The sequence below is a fragment of the Hordeum vulgare genome, chromosome 1H, assembly GCF_904849725.1.
Source record: "Hordeum vulgare subsp. vulgare chromosome 1H, MorexV3_pseudomolecules_assembly, whole genome shotgun sequence".
NCBI classification, from domain to species: domain Eukaryota; kingdom Viridiplantae; phylum Streptophyta; class Magnoliopsida; order Poales; family Poaceae; genus Hordeum; species Hordeum vulgare.
Genome location: NC_058518.1, coordinates 54,815,197 through 54,831,619, shown reverse-complemented (window position 1 = coordinate 54,831,619; position 16,423 = coordinate 54,815,197).

Genomic DNA, 16,423 nt, shown 5'->3' with positions numbered 1-16,423 from the left:
GGCGTCTGGAAACGGGGAACGCGATCAACTGCTGGCTGAAGCGGCGAGTTTGGTGGCTGAGCTGGCCCTCCTCCTGGAACGGTTCCTGCCCCGGGGGTGCGCGGAGTGTCGAAAAGGCGGGTAGGGTTAAGATCAGGGGGTAAACGCCCCTGGTGCCTCCTCTGTTGAATGTCGTCGGACACACGCTCATGCCTTTCAAGTCGTCAGTTCTTGGTGTTCAAGCGGGCTGTCTCAGCGGTGATCTGAGCTTGCCGGGTCTCAATCCTGGCGGCTTCTGCCTCAGCATCTCGCTGAGCCTTCGCCATCTTATCTCGTAGCTTTGCCAACTCGGCATTTATCGTGCCCTGGTTTTCTGCCGTTACAATGGTTGCCATGATCCTTGTTATCTCCGCCGACAGGTCCACCAAGATCGCAGCTGGGCTCTTGGATGTTTTGCCAGCCTCGTTGTTGCCTGTAGGGTTTTGCTGGGAATGCGTCGCCCCCACCATGTATACGGCGATCTGACGGTGGGTCCGGTCGAGGACCTCGGGATCCATTGCCAGCGACAGATCTCCGAGGCAGCCCCCATGCAGAGACTGAATTGAATCTGTGTCACCCATGGATGACTCGTCGTCCGTGTTGACCGGCATAGTCTCGTGAGTCGCCGATCGCTCTGGTTCATCAGAGCCCTGCGTGAAGCCAACGAAGACCGTGCGTGTCAGGTTTGGCATCGCAATGGGACAGACATACCTGGCCGGCTCAACGATGTCGGTGGAGGTGTCCGGCTCAGGCACGGGTGCTCCGACCATGCCGATGAAGATGTTGAACTTTGATGTCTGATATGCTTCCCTTGCAACGGCGCCAAGAATAGTCGTGTCGACGGCACCAGGAATCCTTCAGCTGCGGCTACGCCTTCAGGGATTTCCTAGGCAAGTATGCAAAGGATTTCCCCCATGGCCTTGGAGCCTTGCGTTGGTGTTCCCTCGAAGCGGAAAGGGTGATGTAGCACAGCGGTGGTAAGTATTTCCCTCAGTTTGAGAACCAAGGTATCAATCTAGTGGAGGAGTATCACAAGACCCTACACAAACACAAAAGCTTGCTCCCAACGCTATGAAGGGGTTGTCAATCCCTTATCGATTGTTTGCCAAGTGAGAACTGAAAGAAACTAAGTAACAAAGCAAAGTAAAAGCGGAGGTGTAAACGATGGATGTGAATAGACCCGGGGGCCGTAGTGTTTACTAGTGGCTTCTCTCATGAAATCAAGTAGACGGTGGGTGAACAAATTACTGTCGAGCAATTGATAGAACCGCGCAAATTCGTGACGATATCTATGCAATGATTATATCTATAGGCATCACGTCCAAAACAAGTAGACTGATACTTTCTGCATCTACTACTACTAATCCACACATCGACCGCTATCCAGCATGCATCTAGTGTATTAAGTCCATAAGAACAGAGTAACGTCTTAAGCGAGATGACATGATGTAGAGGGATAATGTCAAACCAATGATAAAAACCCCATCTTTTTACCCTTGATGGCAACTACTTGATGTGTGCCTTGCTGCCCCTACTGTCACTGGGAAAGGTCACCACATGGTAGAACCCAAAACCAAGCACTTCTCCCATTGCAAGAATCATAGATCTAGTTGGACAAACAAAACCCAAGACTAGGAGAGACTTACAAGGATATCAAATCATGCATATAAGAAATCAGCAAAGACTCAAATATATATCATAGATAATCTGATCACAAATCCACAATTCATCGGATCTCGACAAACACACCGCCAAAGAAGATTACATCGGATAGATCTCCATGAAGATCATGGAGAACTTTGTATAGAAGATCCAAGAGAGAGAAGAAGCCATCTAGATACTAACTACGGACCCGTAGGTCTGAAGTGAACTACTCACGAGTCATTGGAGGGGCGATGATGCTGATGAAGAAGTCCTCCAACTCCAAAGTCTCCTCCGGTAGGGCGCCAGGAAGGGTCTCTAGATGAGATCTCACGGAAACAGAAGCTTGCGGCGGCGGAAAGGTATTTTCGAGGCTCCCTTGATTTTTTGCTGAATATTTGGGAATATATAGGCCAAGGATCTAGGTCAGGGGGCGGCCAGGGAGGCCACAAGCCCTGACACCGCCGCCTCCCCCTGGTGGCGGAGTGGGGGCTTGTGGGCTCCCTGGAGCCCACCTAGCTTGGCCCAAAGGCCCCCTGATCTTCTTCCGTTCGGGAACAATCATTTCGGGGTTTTTCTTCCGTTTGGACTCCGTTCCAAAATCAGGTCTGAAAAGAGTCAAACATAGAAAAAACAGGAACTCACACTTGGCACTGAATTAATAAGTTAGTCCCAAAAAGATATAAAAGGTACATAAAACATCCAAAGAAGACAAGATAACAACGTGAAACCATCAAAAATTATAGATACGTTCGAGACTTATCAAGCATCCCCAAGCTTAACTCCTAGTCGTCCTCGAGTAGGGAAGTGATAAAGAATGAATTTTTGATGCTTTGATGCTACCTAGGATAGGTGTCCTTTGTAATTCCTCTTATGTGATGTGAATGTTCAGATCCATTAGATTCAAAACAATAGTTTGCTATTGACGTGGAAACAATAATAATTCAAGCAAACTAGCAAGGTAATCATGAACTTTCAAAATAACAAGGCCAAAAGAAAGTTATCCCTACAAAAGCATATAGTCTGGCTATGCTCTATCATCATTGCACAATGAATTTAAATCATGCACAACCACGGTATTGGCCAAGTAATTGTTTCATACCTTTACTTTCTCAAACCTTTTGAACTCTCACGCAATACATGAGAGTGAGCCATGGTTATAGCAATATAGATGGTGTGGAGTGTGGTGGAGGTTGCAAGAGGAGAAGATAGTCACATTAACTAGGCATATCAATGAGCTGTGGAGATGCTCATCAATAGATATCAATGTGAATGAGTAGGGATTTCCATACAAATGATGCACTAGAGCTAATAGTTTTGTGAAAGCTCTTAAAGAAAACTAGTGGGTGTGCATCCAACTTGCTTGCTCACGAAGACCTAAGGCAATTTTGAGGAAGCCTATCATTGGAAAATACAAGCCAAGTTATATAATGAAAATTTCCCACTAGCTATATGGTGGTGACAAAACGAGAGACTCTCAATCATGAAGATCATGGTGCTTAATATGCACAAGTGTGGAAAAAGTGGTAGCATTGTCCCTTCTCTCTTTTTCTCTCATTTTTTTGGTGGGCTCTTTGGCCTCTTTTATTTATTTATTTCTTATTTTGGTGGGCTTCTTTGGGCTCTTTTATTTCCTCACATGGGACAATGCTCCATTAATGATGATTATCACACTTTCAACTCAAAACTTAGAGCAACTATGACTCTATATGGAATGCCTTCGATAGTGTACCGTGGCAATGATCTAGCATGGCATAGACATCAATGGAAACGTCATGCTAGCTATCTTACGATCATGCAATGGCAATGTAGACGTGGTGGCACATGTCATGGTGGTAGTTGCATGGCAATATATCTTGGAATGACTTTGAAAAAGCCATAGTAGGTAGGTATGGTGGCTGTTTTAAGGGAGGCTAATGGTGGGTTTTGTGCACCGGCGAAAGTTGCACGGCACTAAGAAGATAGTGATGGTGGCAGGTGAAAGTGCATCTAAACCATGGACTCAACATTAGTCATGAAGAACTCATATACTGGTTGCAAAAGTTCTATTAGTAATTGAAACAAAGCATTCAACGCATACTCCTAGGGGAAGGGTTGGTAGGTATAAACCATCGCGCGATCCCGACCGCCACGCAAAGGATGACAATCAATATACTAATCATGCTCAGATTTCATCACATAGCGGTTCACCATATGTGCATGATACGGGAATCACTAACTTCAACACAAGTATTTCTAGATCCACAACACCTTACTAGCATGACTTCAATATTACCATAACCACAACTCAAAACTAATTGAGATGAATCAAACTTCTCTAACTATTCAATGCACATGAAGGTGGAAGGTTTCGTATCCCTTTGGATAACTACCCCTTTTGAGACTACTTTCAAAGCATAGATGAACTACCAAGCCACGTATCCCTTTGGAGGCCACAAGCCCTGACACCGCCGCCTCCCCCCCGGTGGCGGAGTGGGGGCTTGTGGGCTCCGTGGAGCCCACCTGGCTTTTCCCAAAGGCCCCGTGATCTTCTTCCGTTCGAGAAAAACCATTTTGGGGTTTTTCTTCCATTTGGACCCCACGGTGGGCGCCAACTGTCGTGGTTTTATCACGACAGATGTCCTAGTGAAAGGACTTAATGTTGGAGCCATCGCACCTTGGTGGCGACTCTAAGGGGTTGAATGGGAGCGGGACTCAGATTTACCCAGGTTCGGCCCCTCGTGAGGAGGTAAAAGCCTACGTCCTGCTATGTGTTGTATTGATGATGTTTCGATTACAATGACGGCGTAACTCGCCTGACCTAGCTCTCGATGATTTCTAACCTCCCCTCTCCTTCCCTGGGACTCTCCTTTATACATAGGTCGAGCCCTTAGGGTTTACAAGATTCCTTGCCATCACGCAAGTCATGATTCTTTCTATCTCTAAGTCGTCGTGCTTTCCAAGACTGGAGAACTCCGCGATAATTGGTTCTCCCCGAGGATCTTGAACCGCCATCCAGCTCCTGGGCATATTGGGCCAAAGGTTGAATCGGCAAAGGATGAGTCGCTCACTTGGTGACCCGGTCCAACTAGGGCGAGTCACCCGCAAATAATATCCCCAACAGTATTCGTTCGGTATTTTGATATGCTGTATCTTGTCTTTTCCTCTAGTGGTGTTATGTGAACGTCGACTACATAACACTTCACCATATTTGGGCCTAGAGGAAGGCATTGGGGAGTAGTAAGTAGATGATGGGTTGCTAGAGTGACAGAAACTTAAACCCCAGTCTATGTGTTGCTTCGTAAGGGGCTGATTTGGATCCACTAGTTTAATGCTATGGCTAGACGTTGTCTTAATTCTTCTTTCGTAGTTGCGGATGCTTGCGAGAGGGGTTAATCATAAGTGGGATGCTTGTCCAAGTAAGGGAAGTACCCAAGCGCCAGTCCACCCACATATCAAACTATCAAAGTAACGAACGCGAATCATATGAACATGATGAAACTAGCATGAGAGAAATTCCCGTGTGTCCCCGGGAGCGTTTTTCCTCCTATAAGACTTTGTTCAGGCTTGTCCCTTGCTACAAAAGGGATTGGGCCACTTTGCTGCACCATTGCTATTACTTGTTACTTGTTACTTTTCACCTGCTACATTTCACCTTACTACACCATCACTTGTTACCGCTACTTTCAGTGCTTGCAGTTATTACCTTGCTGAAAACCGTTTATCAGAGCCTTCTGCTCCTCGTTGGGTTCGACACTCTTACTTATCGAAAGGAGTATGATTGATCCCCTATACTTGTGGGTCATCAAGACTCTTTTCTGGCGCTGTTGCCGGGGAGTGAAGCGCCTTTGGTATGTGGAATTTGGTAAGGAAACATTTATATACTATGCTGAAATTTATTGTCACTTGCCACTATGGAAACTGTTCCTTTGAGGAATTTGTCCGGGGTATCTTCAACACGAACGGAGGCACGAGGAGTTGCTCCTCAACCTAAGGTACCTACTGAAAATATCTTTTATGAAATTCCTTCGGGTATGCTTGAGAAACTATTGGCTAATCCTTTTAGAGGAGATGGATCATCACATCTAGACTTGCATCTAATCTATGTAGATGAAGTTTGTGGTTTATTTAAGCTTGCAGGTTTGCCCGAGGATGAGGTAAAGAAGAAAGTCTTTCCTTTATCTTTGAACAATAAGGCGTTGACATGGTATAGGCTATGTGATGATACTGGATCACGGGACTACAATCGGTTGAAATTCGAATTTCATCAAAAGTTTTATCCTATGCATTTATTACATCGTGATCGGAATTATATTTATAACTTTTGGCCTCGTGATAGGGAAAGCATAGCCCAATCTTGGGAGAGGCTTAAATCAATGCTATATTCATGCCCCAATCATGAGCTCTCTATAGAAATTATCACACTCAAAACTTTTATGCTCGGTTTTCTCATGAAGATCGTACCATGCTTGACACTTCTTGTACCGGTTCTTTTATGAAGAAGGATATTGACTACAAGTGGAATCTGTTGGAAAGGATCAAACGTAACTCTGAATATTGGGAGCTTGAAGAAGGTAAGGAGTCAGGTATGAATTTCTAGTTTGATTGCGTTAAATCTTTTGTTGAAACAAACACTTCTAGAGATTTTAGCGCTAAGTATGGACTTGACTCTGAGATAGTAGCTTCTCTATGTGAATCTTTTGCTGCTCATATTAATATTCCCAAAGAGAAGTGGTTTAAGTATCATCCTCCTGTAGAAGTCAACATAGTTAAACCCAATCTAGTAGAAGAGAAAGTCATTGCCTATAATGATCCTATTGTTCCTTGTGCCTACACTCAGAAACCATCTTACCCTGCTAGGAAAAAGGATTATTCTAAAGCTCCAACTGTCATATGTAGGGGTTACATCAGACCACTTGCACCCCGTGAGGAAATTAGAGTTGAACCTAGTGTTGTTATTATCAAAGATCTCTTAGCCGAAGAAATAGACGGGCATGTTATCAAATTCTGTGAGGACTTCGCTAGAATTGCTAAACCTCACGCGAAAGACAAATACGGACCTGTAGTTGGCCTGCCCATTGTTTCTGTCAAGATAGGAGATCACTCTTATCATGGTTTATGTGATATGGGTGCTAGTGTTAGTGCGATACCCCGGTCCCTTTATGATGAAATCAAAGATGAGATTGCACCTGCTGAGTTAGAACCCATTGATGTAACTATTACGCTAGCTAATAGAGACACTATCTGCCCTGTGGGAATTGTGAGAGACGTAGAAGTCCTGTGTGGTAAGACGAAGTATCCTACTGATTTCCTCGTCCTTGCTACTACACAAGATAGATTTTGTCCCATCATATTTGGTAGACCCTTTCTCAACACTGTCAATGCTCATATTTATTGCATTAAACAGACTGTCACAGTTAGTTTCGAGGGTGTGTCTCATGAATTGAACTTCTCCAAGTTTGGAAGACAACCCCATGAAAAAGAGTCGTCTGGTAGGGATGAAATCATTGCTCTTGCCTCTATTGCCATACCTCCTACGGATCCTTTAGAGCAATATCTGCTTGAGCATGAAAATGATATGCATATGGATGAAAGAGATGAGATATATAAAATTGTTTTAGAACAATATCCTATTCTTAAGAATAATCTGCTTGCTGAACTGCTTGGGGATCCTCCCCCACCAAAGGGTGATCACGTGTTCGAGCTAAAACAGTTACCAGATACTCTTAAGTATGCCTATCTTGATGAGAAGGAGATATATCCTATTATTATTAGTGCTCACCTCTCGAATCACGAAGAGAAGAAGTTATTAAAAACTTTGAGGAAGCACCGTGCTGCTATTGGATATACTCTTGATGATCTTAAGGGTATTAGGCCCACTCTATGTCAGCACAAGATTAAAACCGATCCTGATTCTAAGCCAGTTGAAGATCATCAACGGAGATTAAATCCTAGGATGAAAGAGGTCGTCAGAAAAGAAATATTAAAGCTTCTGGAAGCAGGAATCATTTATCATGTTGCTCATAGAGATTGGGTAAGTCCAGTGCATTGCGTACCCAAGAAGGGAGGTATCACTGTCGTTCCTAATGATAGGAATGAACTAATCCCACAGAGGGTTATTACTGGCTATAGGATGGTGATAGACTTCCGAGAACTGAACAAGGAAACCAGGAAAGACCATTATCCTTTGTCGTTTATCGACCAAATGCTAGAAAGGCTATATAAACACACACACTTATGCTTTCTAGACGGTTATTCAGGTTTCTCGCAAATACCTGTTGCACAATCTGATCAGGAGAAAACCACTTTCACCTGCCCTTTCGGCACCTTTGCTTATAGATGTATGCCTTTTGGCTTATGCAATGCACCTGCCACCTTTGAAAGAGGTATGATGGCTATATTCTCTGACTTTTGTGAAAAGATTCTTGAGGTTTTCATGGATGATTTCTCCGTTTACGGTTCTTCCTTTGACGATTTCCTCAGCAACCTTGATCGAGTCTTACAGAGATGCAAAGATACCAACCTCGTCTTGAACTGGGAGAAGTGCCACTTCATGGTTAATGAAGGCATCGTCTTAGGACACAAAATCTCTGAGAAAGGCATGGAAGTTAATAAGTCTAAGGTTGATGCAATTGAGAAAATGCCTTGCCCCACAGATATCAGAGGTATACGAAGTTTCCTAGGTCATGCTCGTTTCTATAGAAGGTTCATTAAAGACTTCTCTAAGATTTGTAGGTCTCTTACCAACCTCTTGCAGAAGGATGTTCCTTTTGTTTTGGATGAGGATTGTGAGGAAGCTTTCGAAATACTTAAGAAGGCCTTGGTAACCGCACCTATTGTTCAACCGCCTGATTGGAACTTGCCCTTCGAAATCATGTGCGACGCTAGTGATTATGTTGTTGGTGTTGTTCTAGGACAAAGAGTTGACAAGAAGTTGAATGTTATTCACTACGCTAGTAAAACTCTAGACAGTGCCCAAAGAAACTATGCCACTACGGAGAAGGAATTTTTAGCAGTCATGTTTGCATGTGAAAAGTTCAGATCTTATATAGTTGACTCCAAAGTCACTATTCACTCTGATCATGCTACTATTAAGTACCTTATGGAGAAGAAGGACGCTAAGCCTAGGCTAATCAGATGGGTTCTCCTGCTACAGGAATTTGATATGCACGTTGTTGACCGAAAGGGTGCTGATAACCCTGTAGCAGATAACTTGTCCAGGCTAGAAAATGTCCTTGATGACCCACGACCTATTGATGAAAGCTTTCCTGATAAGCAATTGAATGTCATCCGTACTTCACGTAGTGCATCGTGGTATGCTGATTACACAAACTATATCGCAGCCAAATACATACCACCCAATTTCACCTACCAGCAAAAGAAGAAATTATTCTTTGATTTGAGACACTACTTTTGGGATGATCCTCACCTTTATATGGAAGGAGTAGATAGTGTTATTAGACGTTGTGTGCCTGAACATGAACAGGGACAGATCCTGCAGAAGTGTCATTCTGAAGCCTACAGAGGACACCATGCTGGAGATAGAACTACTCGTAAGGTATTGCAATCAGGTTTCTACTGGACCACTCTCTTCAAGGATGACCGTAAGTTTGTCTTGCCTTGTGACGAATGCCAAATAATAGGGAAGATCAGTAAACGTCAGGAAATGCCTATGAACTATTCACTTGTCATTGAACCATTTGATGTCTGGGGCTTTGATTATATGGGACCCTTCCCGAGTTCCAATGGGTATACTCACATCTTAGTTGCTGTTGATTACGTCACTAAGTGGGTAGAAGCTATCCCCACTAGAAATGTTGATCACCACACCTCTATTAAGATGCTTAAAGAAGTCATTTTCCCAAGATTTAGAGTCCCTAGATATCTGATGACTGATGGCGGTTCACACTTCATTCATGGTGTTTTCCGCAAGATGCTCCCTAAGTATGATGTCAACCATAGAGTTGCATCTCCTTATCATCCTCAATCTAGTGGTCAAGTAGAGTTGAGTAATAGGGAGATCAAATTGATCTTACAAAAGACTGTCAATAGATCTCGAAAGAATTGATCTAGCAAACTTGACGATGCACTATGGGCTTATAGGACTGCTTATAAGAATCCCATGGGCATGTCGTCGTATAAAATGGTTTACGGTAAGGCCTGACATTTACCTCTTGAGCTAGAACACGAAGCTTATTGGGCAATCAAAGAGCTCAACTTCGATTTCAAACTTGCCTGTGAGAAGCGGTTGTTTGATATCAGCTCATTAGATGAATGGAGGGCACAGACATATGAGAATGGCAAGTTGTTCAAGGAAAAGGTTAAGAGATGGCACGATAATAGAATACAAAAACATGAGTTCAATGTAGGTGATTATGTCCTGCTATACAATTCTCGCTTAAGATTCTTCGCAGGCAAGCTTCTCTCTAAATGGGAAGGTCCCTACGTTGTCGAGGAAGTATATCGTTCCAGTGCCATCAAAATCAATAACACGGAAGGAAATTTTCCTAGAGTGGTAAATGGGCAAAGAATCAAGCATTATATCTGTGGTACTCCCATAAATGTTGAGAGCAATATCATCAATATCATAACTCCAGAGGAGTACATAAGGGATGTCTATCAGCCTGTTTTAGACTCTAAAAACGAAGATGTATGTGTTTCGGTAAGTAATTGGACTCCAAAACTTTTCTAGTAGGAAATTTTCTCCGTTTCGGAATTTATTGAAAAATAGAAAAATAAAAAGCAGTCCGGAGAGCGCACGAGGCGGCCAGAAGCTTGGTCGCCGTGCCCCCCTGGCCGCGGCTACAAGGCTTGTGGGCACCTCGTGTGCCTCCCAGACTCCATTTTCTTGCGGAGCACTCCTTCTGGTCCAGAAAAAATCATTGTATATACGCCCGAGGGTTTTGATCTCCGTATCGCGCAGTTTTCCTCTGTTTTCGTTTCGAGCTTGTTGTCTGCAGCAGATTTAGAGCAAAGATGTCTCAGGAATCTGTTGGGGAGAATAATCTCCCTCAAGTTCATGAAGAAGTAGATGCTGATCTGAAAAGAGTAGATGTCACGGAAGCCAGTGAAAAAGCTAGGAGAAAACCCAAGCTAGGGAGGAAGTTCAACCTATGTTCAACATTGAAGACGTTGAAGGAGTGGATTTTCTCCAACCCTTCCTCCACGTGTTGTCTCCATCCTTGATTGAACTCTTGAGGTTTTGTGAAACAACTCGTGCTTGCAATATTCCCCTTTCTCGTGAAGTTGTTTTGCTGGAGAATCATGTCGCAGATCTGCAAGCTATAAGTCAAAGATTGATAGCTCTCTTGGAATCAAAGGCAAAGACTCCACCACCATCACCACCAAAGGAAGACAACTAAGCATTGGTATGGGCAACTCCCTTGGCTTGTGCCAAGCTTGGGGGAGTTGCCCTGGTATCATATCACCTTTATATCTTTTGCTTTTACCTTTGTTTTAGTTCTTTCTTTTTCATTTTTTACTTTCTTCTCTTAGTGGGATAAGTCTTTAGTGTTTAGTTTAAGTATTTTTCCTTGTGTCTCCCCCGATGTATTCGAGCTTGCGAGCTATATAATAAAGAGTATCTTAGTCAAGGGCTTTGTTTTATGCCGTGATCAAAAGTATGAAAAGAACGATAGCATGAAAGATCATGAGATGATCTTATGGAAAGTGATAGCTTCACATATAACAAGTATGATGGTTGAAACTTGTTGAGAATAGACCAACATAGACCACAGTCATTGTTGCAATTAATAACAAGTAATAAGGAAAGAGAGGTTCACATATAAATATATCATCTTAGACACTTTTTACAATTGTGAGCACTCACCAAACTATTACATGCTTAGAAGTAGATGTTGGACAAGGAAGACAACATAATGAATTGTGTTTGCTTGGTTCCAAACAATGTTATATGTCTAGAGATCCCTTAGCATGTGACGATTGCTTCCATCTCATATTAGCAAAAACTTCCGTACTAAGTAGAAATACTACTTGTGCATCCATAAACCTTCAACCCAGTTTTGCCATGAGTGTCCACCATACCTACCTATGGATTGAATAAGATCCCTCAAGTAAGTTGTCATCGGTGCAAGCAATAAAAATTGCTCTCTAATATGTATTATCTATTAGTGTGTGGAAAATAAGCTTTATACGAACCTGTGATGAGGAAGACATAAAAGCGATAGACTGCATAATAAAGTTCTTTATCACAGGAGGCAATATAAAGTGACATTCCTCTGCACTAAGAGGACACACATCCAAACATCAAAAGCGCATGACAACCTCTGCTTCCCTCTGCGAAGGGCCTATCTTGTACCTTTACTTTTTTCCCTTGAAAGAGTCATGGTGATCTTCACCAATTCCCTCTTTTGCCTTTGTCTTGACTACCGTCATATGCTTGGGAAAGATCTATATTCATATATCAACTTGGAGATGAGTACTTATGCTTTATTATTGTTGACTTTACCTTGAGGTAAATGGTTGGGAGGCAAAATTATAAGCCCCTATCTTTCTCTGTGTCCAACTGAAACTTTGACACCATGAGTACCACATGAGTTGTAACAATTGTGGAAAACTAAAGAGATGATTGAGTATGTGGATTTGCTTTAGAAGCTCTTACTTGACTCTTTCTGATTTATGATAAATTCCAATTGCTTCAATGACTATGGACTATTGTTGGCTACTACTCGGTAAGGTTTCTGTTTCATACTTTGCTTTGTGAACGAATTGTTACTCTCCCATAAGAATCTTTATGATGTATTGATGTTCTATGTGTGACCATGATGCCCTCATGTCCGTATTATGTTTTATCGACACCTTCCTCCCTAAACATGTGGACATGTTTATGGATCTTCGTTTTCGGTTGAGGACAAGCAGGGTCTAAGCTTGGGGGAGTTGATACGTCCATTTTGCATCATGCTTTCATGTTGATATTTATCGCTTTATGGACTGTTATTATACTTTGTGGTACCATACTTATGCCGTTTCTCTCTTATTTTGCAAGGTTTATTTGAAGAGGGAGAATACCGACAGTTGGAATTCTGGACTGGAAAAGAAGCAAGTCTGAGTCCTCTATTCTGCGCAACTCCAAATGCCCTGAAAATCAACGTGTAATTTTTTGGGAGTATATAAAAATACTGGGCGAAAGAAGTGCTAGAGGGGAGCTGCCAGGGGCCCACAAGCCTGGTGGCCGTGGCCTGCCCCCTGGCCGCGGCAACAGGGCTTGTGGGCACCCTGGTGGCCCACTGGCCCCCCTCTTCTGCTATATGAAGGGTTTCATCCGGAAAAAAAATTAGGGCGAAGCTTTTTTGTGGATTCTCCGCCGCCATGAGGCGGAACTTGAGCAGAACAAATCTAGAGCTCCGGCAGGACGATCCTGTCGGGGAAACTGCCCTCCCGGAGGGGGAAATCGTCGCCATCGTCATCACCAACACTCCTCTCATCGGAGGGAACTCGTCACCATCAACATCTTCATCAGCACCATCTCATATCCAATCCGTAGTTCATCTCTTGTAACCAAGCTCCGTCTCGCGACTCTGATTGGTACTTGTAAGGTTGCTAGTAGTGTTGATAACTCTTTGTAGTTGATGCTAGTTGGATTACTTGGTGGAAGAGTTTATGTTCAGATCCTTGATGCTACTCATTACACCTCTGATCATGATTATGATTATGCTTTGTGAGTAGTTACTTTTGTTCCTGAGGACATGGGATAAGTCTTGCTATTAATAGTCATGTGAATTTGGTATTCGTTCGGTATTTTGATATGTTGTATGTTGTCTTTTCCTCTAGTGGTGTTATGTGAACGTTGACTACATAACACTTCACCATATTTGGACCTAGAGGAAGGCATTGGGGAGTAGTAAGTAGATGATGGGTTGCTAGAGTGACAGAAGCTTAAACCTCAGTCTATGCGTTGCTTCGTAAGGGGCTGATTTGGATCCACTAGTTTAATGCTATGGTTAGACATTGTCTTAATTCTTATTTCATATTTGCGGATGCTTGCGATAGGGGTTAATCGTAAGTGGGATGCTTGTCCAAGTAAGGGCAGTACCCAAGGGCCGGTCCACCTACATATCAAACTATCAAAGTAACGAACGCGAATCATATGAACATGATGAAACTAGCATGACAGAAATTCCCGTGTGTCCTCGGGAGCGTTTTTCCTCCTATAAGACTTTGTTCAGGCTTGTCCCTTGCTACAAAAGGGATTGGGCCACTTTGCTGCACCGTTTCTATTACTTGTTACTTGTTAGTTTTCACCTGCTATGTTTCACCTCACTACACCAGCACTTGTTACCGCTACTTTCAGTGCTTGCAGTTATTACCTTGCTGAAAACCGTTTATCAGAGCCTTCTGCTCCTCGTTGGGTTCGACACTCTTACTTATCGAAAGGACTACGATTGATCCCCTATACTTGTGGGTCATCAAGACTATTTTGCCCTATACTTGTGAGTTATCACTTGCCTTCTTCTTAGGGATGACCCCGTGGAAGTTCTTGTTGCTCTTGCTCAATTGAGACAATGGAATGTCCATTGCCTTCAGCGTGTAAACATAGATGATGTTGTGGCCGCTGCCTCCGTCCAACAGGACCTTGCGTAGTCGGACTCCGTTGATAACCGGATCGAGAACGAGCGCCTAACACCCAGGGGTGGCTATGTGGGCTGGATGATCAGACTGATCAAACGTGATGGGCGTCTTTGCTCAGTCGAGGTATTTGGCGATAGTAGTAACTGCCATGTTAACCTCCCGATTGACGACCTTGAATCGGCTCTTGCTCTCAACGTCGTCGAAGATCATGTGGACCTTTTCGATATTCGGATACCTAGAGTCATCTTATCCTTCTTATTCATTATCCTTTTCCTGAGAGGGCTCTCCACCCATCTCCTGCCGGAGCATGCAACAATCTCGAGCGGTGTGCTTGGGGTAGATGGGGTTGCCATCGTCGTCCCACTTGGCATGGATTTGGCATGGTGTCTACTACACAACTTTATTCGAGTGGTGTGCTTGATGTCTAATACACAACTTCATTCTTGTGGACTTTGTTGGGCGTCCAAGCACATAGTTTTATACGACAGTAGCAATTTTCCCTCAAGTTGATGACCTAAGGTTTATCAATTCGTGGGAGGTGTAGGATGAACATTGTCTCTCTCTCAAATAACCCTGCAATCAAATACAAAAACTCTCTTGTGTCCCGAACACACCCAATACAATGGCAAATTATATAGGTGCACTAGTTCGGCGAAGAGATGGTGATACAAGTGTAGTATGGATAGTAGATATATGTTTTGTAATATGACAATATAAAAACACCAAGGTAGCAAATGTAAAACAACAAGAAAAAGATTGTATAAATGCTTGGTAATAAGGCTGAGGGTTCATGCTTTCATTAGTGCAATCTTTCGACAATGCCATTGTAATAGAATCATACGAACATCCCTCAACATGCAAAAAAGAATCACTCCAAAGTTCCTTTCAAATAGAGAACAATAAGATGAAATTCGTGTAGGTAGTAGAATCACCTCAAAGTTATTATTTTTGGTAAATTTTTGATCTATTCCTATAAGTGTCACAAACAACCCTAGAGTTCATACTAGAATAAAACTCATGATACATATCAATCAACCCAAATATCACCTAGATACTCCAATGTCACCTCAAATATCCATGGGTAAATTTTGAGACATGCATCAAACAATTTAATATCTATCATATTTAATCCAACATAAAGAACTTCAAGGATCACCGCAAGATTTCTATCGAAGAACATAGTATGAAAACGTGCAATCAACCCCTATGCATAGATCCCCAAGGTGTCACAACCCTAGATTATAGCTTGTAGTTAGTTGGATCAGTGAGCATTCATGCATGCATTCAAATCAACTTAATACAATGGGGATGATCTACAATTAGGAAGTGATCAAAACCCAATGATTTGAAAAATTGACAACAAGGCAATAAAAATTAATACCTTAAAAGGGACCAAGAAAATGTTCCAAATACTTGGTAAAATAGTGACATAAAATAAATTTGTCAAACCAAAATTCTAGGTCACAAGAACTTTTGAAAAAGGATTTTTGAGTTGACCAAATAGCTAATTGGAATGGAATTATTTTGATTCCTTCTACTTTAAAGTTTCAAAAATGTTGAAACTTTTATGTGGCATTGGATATTATTATCTCTGTCACATAATAACATTTTAGGGTTTTATTTTTGGTCAAAAAATTTATTTTAAAACCTAAATCTAAATGCCAGAAACAAATAAAAACAGAAAAAGGAAAAGAGAGAGAGAGAGACTTACCTGGTGCCTACCTGGTCGGCCCAGCCCACCAGGGGCACCCCTGTCTTCTACCTCTTGCCAGAAGGCAGAGGAGAAGCAGGGGACGGCGAGCTCGCGAGAGCTCCACGCCTCCTGTCTGTCTTGCCTCTCCGCCGACTTGGTGAGTGGGATAGGCTCAGAAGAGCCGTCCTGATCTCCTCCTCCTCTCCATTTCTCCCTCTCTTCCCTGTTCCCTCTCTTCTCTCCCCGCCATGGCCGAGCTCGGTTTGAGCAGGTCGTCGCTGTCCATGCAGCTCCGGCCACCCCTCGCCTCCTTGACGTGCTCTTCATCTCCGCCACAACGAGTAGCTCCTCCACGCTGAAGGAATCAAGTCGCATCCTCCTGAAGTGTCATCGTCGCCGCCTTCTTCCCCTCCGGCCACCGGATCTCGCCGCGGTCGATCCGCTTCCACAGAGCCCCTCCAACCTCGCCGATGCCAGGAATGGAAACCCTGTGAGCCTCCGATG